We start from the raw sequence: 9,596 nt of genomic DNA, 5'->3' as shown, positions 1-9,596 counted from the left end.
ACAGAGTCGGACACGACTGAAGCAACTTAGCAGCAGCAGCAGGATGTCTGAAAGAGAGATGGACCATTTATTGACTCAAACATCTGCATTATTCTTAGGGCTTCATGGCAGACAGCTCATGAAAAGTAGCTTGTATGACAAGAAACATAATTTGGAAAAGGGCAGAAAGGATTTTCTAGAAATGTTGAAAAAAGCTTTAGAAACTGTTCTTTATTTAACATGGCTCTGGATAGTGGAAACAGGTTGACTGAATTTATGAGCTGTGAAGCTTATGTCTTATAATGATTAACATTAGAATCACAATTTAAGCCTGAGGTCAGATATAAGAATTAACTCCTCCTCTACAGTGAAGGTTGTCAAGACAACCCACTCATCTCCCTTTTTACTCCAAAAGACAGTATTAGCCTTTCTAAAGTGGCTACAGATTTAAAATTCTTTTCTCACGTACTTGCTTTTGTTTGTTTGTCTTACTGGTTTAGTTGGAGTATAGTTGCTTTACAATGTTGTGTTAGTTTCTGCTGCTGCTGTTGCTAAGTTGCTTCAGCCGTGTCCGACTCTGTGCGACCCCAGAGACGGCAGCCCACCAGGCTCCCCCGTCCCTGGGATTCTCCAGGCAAGAACACTGGAGTGGGTTGCCATTTCCCTCTCCAATGCATGCAAGTGGAAAGTGAAAGTGAAGTCGCTCAGTCGTGTCCGACTCTTAGCGACCTCATGGACTGCAGCCCACCAGGGTCCTCTGTCCATGGGATTTTCCAGGCAAGAGTACTGGAGTGGGGTGCCATGGCCTTCTCTGTGTGTTAGTTTCTACAGTCCAGCAAAATGAATCAGTCATACACATACGTGTGTGTGTGTAACTGATACACAAGTATACATATGTGTGTGTGTGTGTGTGTGTGTGTATGTATACACTTCCTTTTGGATGTCCTTCCCATTCTCCTCACCACAATGCATTAAGCAGAGTTCCCTGGGCTTGCAGTATGTTGTAATTAGTTCCCTATTTTATACATAGTATCAGTAATGTCTATGTGTCTATCTCAGTCTCCCAATTCCCACACCCCTCTTTTCCCCCTTGGTATCAATATGTTTGTTCTCTATGTCTGTGCCTCTATTTCTGCTTTGCAAATAAGATCCACTATACCATTTTTCTAGACTCCACATATATATATTAATATACATATTAATTATTAACATATTAATTAATTAATTAACATATTCTATTTCTGACTTCACTCTATAGGACACTTTCTAGGTCCACCCATGTTGCTACAAATGACCCAATTTCATTATCTTTTATAACTGAGTAATAGTCTTCCATACTTCTTAAGGGTAATTTTGTTTTAATATCAACAGTATTCTTCTCAGAAAGTTTAGCTTGATTAATGAAGGGAGACAAGTCTATATAATCCTTGCTTAGAATTTCATTATTTCCTCATTTATACATATATTACTTTATTTAAGGAAAAATCAAAACAATTTTATTGAGGGATTACTATGCATTATGTACACTGCTGGATTTTGACAAAACAAATAATGCACAAGACACGTTCCTGCCCTGAAGAGTTGATAGTCTAGCAGACAAGACAGACAAAGACATATTTATACTTAAGTTATAGAATAGAGATAAACAGGTCTGTGGTATCCTGGTGGTTTAAAGAGGTTATGGTTTCTTTTACAAAAGAGAAAGGTTGGGAAGGGGGATGCAGGCAGGGGAGGAGCTTTCACCAAGAGATCTTAAAGGTAATCAGTGTACAATAGCTACCAAAATAGACATAATGAAAAATATATTGCTAAAATATAATTCTCAGGGAAAAAGTATATTTGCTACGTACTAAAGAATCATGTAAAAGACAAAGCAACTCTGGTTTATGAATGAAGTCATAGTTAGCAAGACTCTTTCATATACATCTGGTCCTCCTAGCAGCTTCTCCTGCAGGCATAATTTCTCTCCTCATGGAACAGCAGTAAATGAATATATGATCAACTCAAATATCTATATCTAATTAAGTGCAGAATTAGGACATCAACCTCAACTCAAATCAAAGAAATGATATTCTTTAGGGAGACTGTGACATCAGTTTAGCAATAGTTACTTGAACATCCTCATAAGGAAAACTAACAAGAGTATGTATATCAATAACCTCAGATATGCAGATGACACCACCCTTATGGCAGAAAGTGAAGAAGAACTAAAGAGCCTCTTGATGAAAGTGAAAGAGGAGAGTGAAAAATTTGGCTTAAAGCTCAACATTCAGAAAACTAGATCATGGCATCTGTTCCCATCACTTCATGGCAAATAGATGGGGAAACAGTGGAAACAGTGGCTGACTTTATTTTTCTGGGCTCCAAGATTGCTGCAGATGGTGACTGCAGCCATGAAATTAAAATATGCTTACTCCTTGGAAGGAAAGTTATGATCAGCCTAGACAGCATATTAAAAAGCAGAGACATTACTTTGCCAACAAAGGTCCATCTAGTCAAGATTATGGTTTTTCCAGTGGTCATGTATGGATGTGAGAGTTGGACTATAAAGAAAGCTGAGTGCTGAAGAATTGATGCTTTTGAACTGTGGTGTTGGAGAAGACTCTTGAGAGTCCCTTGGACTGCAAGGAGATCCAACCAGTCCATCCTAAAGGAGATCAGTCCTGGATGTTCATTGGAAAGACTGATGTTAAAGCTGAAACTCCAATACTTTGGCCACCTGATGTGAACAGCTGATTCATTTGAAAAGACCATGATGCTGGGAAAGATTGAGGGCAGGAGGAGAAGGGGACGACAGAGGATGAGATGCCTGGATGGCATCACTGACTCGATGGACGTGAGTCTGAGTGAACTCCGGGAGTTGGTGATGGACAGGGAGGCCTGGTGTGCTGCGATTCATGGGGTCGCAAAGAGTCGGATACGACTGAGTGACTGAACTGAACTGAACTGACAATGTTTCAGGTGCAAAATAAATATTTTCCCTATGGACATCCAAATTGATATGGGGACATTGACACTTACCAAATACATTTCTTTAGAAACGGAGAACTACAACTCATCTTCTGTATATTTATTGCCTAGTGGAGTTTTCCAATATATCACTGATGGAGGAATGAAACCTTGAGAACAAATTGAATTAGAAAAAAATCATAATTCTATTTGGGTAATATTCTGAAATTGCATAAACAGTGTTGCAATATTGTGCACACGCTAGTTTAAAACTCTGAAGGCATGAATCACCAGGTCTCTTTGTCCTCATTTAATGTGACCAAGATCCTGAAAAAGAGATTTGATTCAACTAAAGTGATGGAGACTTAGGAAGCACAGATGGCTACTTATGAAACACTTATACACTTAACACAAATATGACCATGGATATGTCATATATTTACCTTATACAGTGCTACTTGATAGTTTTATCTGTATTATGTACCTGTATTTATATGTTAAAATTTGATGGGAAATGGTAGCATAGTAGAAAAATGTATCTATAAAAATCTTTTGGGACTTCCCTGGAGGTCCAGTGGTTAAGACTGTCTTCTAAGGCAGGGGCAAGGGCTCAATCCCTAGTCTGGGAGCTAAGACCCCATATGCCTCGCAGCCAAAAATATAAATAATAAAACAGAAGCAATAGTGTAAGAAATTCAGTAAAACCTTTAAAAATAATCTAAAAACAATCTCATAGGCAGGGACATTGAAATATTAACATTATATTGCATTATTTTTACTTTATAGATCTTATAGGCCTATTTTTACTTAAACTCTTCTCTTTTACTAAAAACAAATAGACACTAAACTTCTAAGTTTAATGCCAATTTTCCTTTTTTTCCCTCGTAGAATCATTCTTATTCACCAAGCAGTTTCCTTTAAACTGTGTTCTCTCATAACTTTTGTAGAGTGATTCTAAAACTTTGGTGAAGGTTCTGTCATTATAAATATAAGATAGAGATGCTGCTGCTAAATTAGGCATGTGTTGTGTGCATGTGTAAATAAATAATCAGTGTAAGATGTATGTGGAGATATATATATGTATATATATACTCACACACATATATGTTTCATATAAATTGACAAGATTTATAGTACACTAGAAATTACTTTCTGTATTAGCATTAATACTTGTTTTAGTAAAAATGTGCTCATTTTCTATGACAGTGTAACAAATTACCACCTTTTTAGCAGCTCAAAACAATATCCATTTCTCACTTCACAGCTTCCATAGGTCAGAAGTTCAGACACAAGCTAGATGAATCCTCTGTTCAAGACGAGTATGTGGTGGTGGTTTATACATGCTCAGTTGTGTCTGACTCTTTGTGACACCATGGACTGTAGCCTGCCAGGCTCCTCTCTGTCCTTGGGATTTTCCAGGTAAGAATACTGCAGAGGATTGCCATTTTCTCCTCCAGAGGAGCTTCCCGACCCAGGGATCAAACCTGTGTCTCCCATGTCTCCTGCATTACAGGCAGATTCTTCACTTCTGAGCCTCTTCAGGACTGCACAGGTTGTGATCTAGGTATCAGATGGGTTGCTATCTCTTCTAAGGCTACAGAGTCCTCTTTCAAGCTTATGCTGTAGTTGGCAGAAATCGCATCCTTATGGCTGTTGGGCTAAGGTCCCTAGAACCTAGAGACTGCTCCTCTCCATACATAATTCACTGCATGACCATGTGTCTCATGGCTAGCTGGAGATTATCACTCATATCTAAAACCTCTTTTAGAGGGCTCACCTTATTAAATGAGGTTCACCCAGGATAATCTCCTTTTGATTAATTTAAAGTTAACTGCTTCAAGGCCTTAATTACATCTGCAAAATCTGTTCACCACTGCCATAAAGCATAACCAAATTGAGGCAGTGACATCATCACCTTTGCCCTATTACCATGGATGTAACACCAGTGGCAGAGATCACAGGGTCCTCCCATACCTTACAGAGAATGACAAAGCTACTGTTGAAACATTGGTGAGGACAAGTTCATATTATTCAGAAATCATGGGCAATCCTAGAACAAACAAATGTGCAAAACACATTGATAAGTTGCTTTCACTTAAATACCACAGAGAAGTCACGCATGCATACACTATGAATAATATTGGAAAATAATCTATGATTAAATGTCAAAATGAGTGGCATGTACAATAACTCAGGAAACTGATCATCTGAAATGAGTTCAAATCGTTGACAAACTGAGACAGCATATTAAAAAGCAGAGATTACTTTGCCAACAAAGGTCTATATAGTCAAAGCTATGGTTTTTCCAGTAGTCATGTATGGGTGTGAGAGTTTGACAATAAATAAGGCTGAACGCTGAATAATTAATGCTTTTGAACTGTGGTGTTGGAGAAGACTCTTGAGAGTCCTTTGGACTGGAAGGAGATCCAACCAGTCCATTCTGAAGGAGATCAGCCCTGGGATTTCTTTGGAAGGAATAATGCTAAAGCTGAAACTCCAATACTTTGGCCACCTAATGTGAAGAACTGACTCATTAGAAAAGACCCTGATGCTGGGAAAGATTGAAGGCAGGAGGAGAAGGGGATCACAGAGGACGAGACGGCTAGATGGCATGACTGACTCAAGGGACATGAGTTTGAGTAAGCTCCAGGAGATGGTGAAGGACAGGAAGCCTGGCATGCTGCTGTGCATGGGGTTGCAAAGAGTCGGACATAACTGAGTGACTGAAAAACAACTAATTACTGGAGAAGGCTCTACTGAGTACGAGGTTTAAGCTGGGTTCTAAAGGACACAAAGGTTTTGGGTGAACACAGAAGAGAGGTCTAGTTTATACAGCTGTTTAACATTTTTTCTTAGTAGTGTAGTGTAAAGCCAGGCAGACAAGAATTTTGAATTCTACTTCTGTCACACATAGCTGTGTGACTTTGGATAAGTCATTTAAACTCTCTCAACTTCCATTTCCCACTTCTAAAAGAGGAATAAAAAACACTTCACAGGTGTTAATCAGAGAATACAAAATCAAATTTATGGATTGTTTATTCATAGAATCACAGAAAGAATACAGTAACAAAAATATGAAAAGAGAAAGGAACTTGTAAAACTCTTAAGTGCCATAAAAATGTAGGTCACTCATGTCATAAGTTCTCCAGTGATGTTCTCTCTTTGGTTTGATATCTCTAATTTATTGGCATATCCTATTTGTTATAATAAATGTGTAAATGACTTCAAGACCATTCTGAAAAAAGGAAATTTAGAAGTAAGCAGACAAATTAGCTTTTTGACTGAGAACTTCTATTATTTGATACCAGGAAAGTGAAAAACAAAAATGGACATTTCAGAAAGCATGAAGTTCAGTATGGGTGATATTTAAGGGATGGATTTGCTTTTCTTTTTTGTCTGTCATCATTCTTGTTAGTGATTGTTTTTGATATACAATTAGTAGGAAACCAGTGATTTAAATCTTAAAAATGTGCCCAACACAAAAGGGTTACACTACAGCTATGTGTCCCACTGAATTAGAAACTTAAAGTGATTTTTTTCTTATGTAAGTTCTCAAAATAAAGAACTTAGTGTCTCTAAGTGATTAACTTGGCTTTTAATTCATACTTTATATTTTCGGTAAAGAAGAACAGCCAAAATAAAAACTAGATTTCAATCTTGAATTTCAAACATATCTTCCACTTGATAATCATTGTAAATAAGGTGACATGGGAGGACTCTGGGAATATTTATTGAATTGTGAAAGAAAATATCTGACAAACAGTATACCCTTAATCATTTTCCATTTATCATCATCACCCTGTGACAGGATATAGAAACAATTGTACTAAAATGAGGTGTTTTGTTCAGGATGAGGCTCTAGAGTATTAAAAAAAGATTTATATTTGAGTAAATAAAATTCTGCTGGAACCAGAAATTGAAGAGTATTTGAAGAAAATGCTCTGAACTATGGTAACTGATTATTCTTCATTTATAATGTCTGTTTCAAGCTGTCTCAAACATACGGTCCAAGAAATTTTGAGTCAAGACAATATACAGCTAGGGAGATACACCAACTTTTCACTTAACTACATATGAAACGAATTTTCAAAGTTGTCTAGGTAAACTGAAACTGGTATATATTTAGTTGGCTTTCCTCTTTGATAGTTATATCTCTGAACAATGTGAAAAGATGAGATTCAGAAGAAATAATAAAACCTTGAGATTGACTAGTAAGTGTTCTTTAGCCACGACTTCTGACCTATTGTGCACATGCTAGAGAATGAATCTAATTTTGAATATTCATTATAATCATGTTTTTAAAAAAAATACATTTTAATGTCACATAGAAACAAAAGCTGTTCACGGGCCACAGCCTAGTCACTTAGGTTTACCACAGAGTGATGAAAATTCATCAAAATGTCAAGAGATCTGTATTTACCAAGTTTGATGAAGAAAATCTGACAAATACTATTTAAGATAAGTGGCATTTTTTTTCTAATTGTTTTCATATGGATGAATGAAAATCAAGTGCCCTGTTACTGTGATGAAATGCTAAATTGCTTAAAAATTCATTTTTAAACAATGGGCCAGCATACAAACTGAATGTAAGATTATGGTTTCAAAACCAATGTATAGAATTTTTCCCAGTTAGGCTTGTACAATACAGCAAAGTAAGTAAAAGTGAATGTTTAAACCTGAACTAACAGTTTTACTCTCTCTGCCATTTCCTCACGGAAAAGCAAAACAAATAAGTATTAGGTTACACAATAGTAAGTATTTCTGTCATGGAGAATAGCTCAGACTTTCTGTTTGTGGTGGTCAATCAAAGACAAACATAAATCATTTTAGCAGGTAATTCACCTCAGGAATTAAATATGTTAACACTGAAAGAAAGCCATAGATTATTTTCCCAGTCCATGTAGGGTGTGTTATAATTCCAAGGAAGAAAAAAATGTGCTAGGAACACAAAATACAAGACAACACATATTGGCCTTCCTGGATGCTATAAAAACGGAAAGGAATGATCAAATCCTAATCTGTGTTCTCCCTATAATTTTATGTGTGGGTGTACCCTTATGCATATGTGGTATTAACAGTGAAGTTTAAAATCAAAGAACCACAGATTGAACTAACAAGCAGCAGAGCTGAGATTTGAACCCTGGTGCATGTGATGGCAGGCCTCGCCTCCATGCTTGTATCTCTTCAAACAGTTTTTCCAAAGGAAATTATGTAACATTTTAAGGAAATCCTAAAATTTGGAATTTACTGATCTATGAGCCATCATCCACTGATCTTGACTTTTTTAATTAGAAAAATACAATAAAGCAGAATGAAAACAGTAAACCACTTCTGAGTTGACTGATTGTCAATCTTGATATAGATTTCCTCATACTCAAGTACATATCATTCCTTTCTAAGACGTTTGCAGCTTTGCACACTGAGCAAGAGCCATCATCAAATATCAGTCAATTCCTACATTTACAGACTCTTCCTAGGCCATCTCAGGGGGACAGGCATATATCTAACTTCATTTATGTTAAAGATTTCAGAAGAAAGCTGCTTTTTTACACCTTCATTAACTAATTCCAAGGTTTTTTTGGTGAATAACACATCCTTTCAAAACAAAAATAATTCTCATATGCAATGTAAACTTAGTTTATCTACAGTCTTTGAACTAAAACACTTTTATAGCGTGTGAGGAGGCACAAATTAAAAATATACTGAAAGACGAGCATCAACCAGGAGAGCCTCAGGAAAACTAGGAAGCACAGTCAGAGGAAGAGTCAGGGGAAGAGCTGGTGAGTTCACCCTTACCTTTACAGCAGCAAATATTATTTTCAAAGTTGACTAACTTCCATTATTTTTAGATAACAAGTTGACCAATAACTACATGTATAAACATTAAAATATAAGGAATTAAATTAATAAAATTAAATTCATTACATTCACATAAGATGAACTTAGCCATTTTTCCAGTTATCAGGACATTTCACAAATGAATTCTATCTCCTTTTCTGTTCCAGTGCTGCATACAGATACTGGGAAGGAGAGACAGAAAGTAAACACACAATTCAGTGACAGCAATAATTAGGCTAGGTCTTGAATTGCTCTGTCCATCCTAATACTGACCTTTGTCTTTTTCCTATCAGGTAACTTAATAGTTTAAAATGTGAAAATTGCAAATGTTTTTTGATCCTCAAATCTAATTAAGGTTTTCCTGGTGCCATAGTGGATAAGAATCCACCTGCCAATGACCTGGATTTGATCCTTGGTCTGGAAAGGAGCCACATGCCACAGAGCGGTTAAGCCTGTGGGCCACAACTCCTGAGCCCATGTGCTGCAACTATTGAAGCCTGCACGCCTAGAGCCTATATTCTCTCTACAAGAGAATCCACTGCAGTGAGAAGCCCTCACACAGCAGCAAACTAGCCCCTGCTCACAGCAACTAGAGAAAGCCTGTGCAGCACCAATGACCCAGTGCAACAACAACAACAACAAAAAGATTTAAAAGATCATATATAAAAATTCCAATAAAATTAAAATATTTACTCTTGTGATTATTTACTATTAAATAGGAATACTATTACTATAATATTATTGTATTATTATGTTGTAGTTAGTAGGTAGTTTATAATGGCATCTTTTAGATAAAATAATCACTGTTCCATCATTTCTGTACCAATCAT

General features: G+C 36.6%; 1 protein-coding gene across 1 annotated transcript in view; it reads right to left on the bottom strand.

The window, feature by feature from the left end:
• ARHGAP15 (Rho GTPase activating protein 15) overlaps window positions 1-9,596 on the bottom strand; it is a 700,275-nt gene that overhangs the window by 456,843 nt on the left and 233,836 nt on the right. The window lies entirely within an intron of this gene.

Source organism: Bos grunniens, chromosome 2, assembly GCF_055505025.1.
Source record: "Bos grunniens cultivar Pamir isolate PY7600 chromosome 2, Bosgru_T2T1.0, whole genome shotgun sequence".
Classification (NCBI taxonomy): Eukaryota; Metazoa; Chordata; class Mammalia; order Artiodactyla; family Bovidae; genus Bos; species Bos grunniens.
This window is presented reverse-complemented; position numbering and strand designations above follow the sequence as displayed.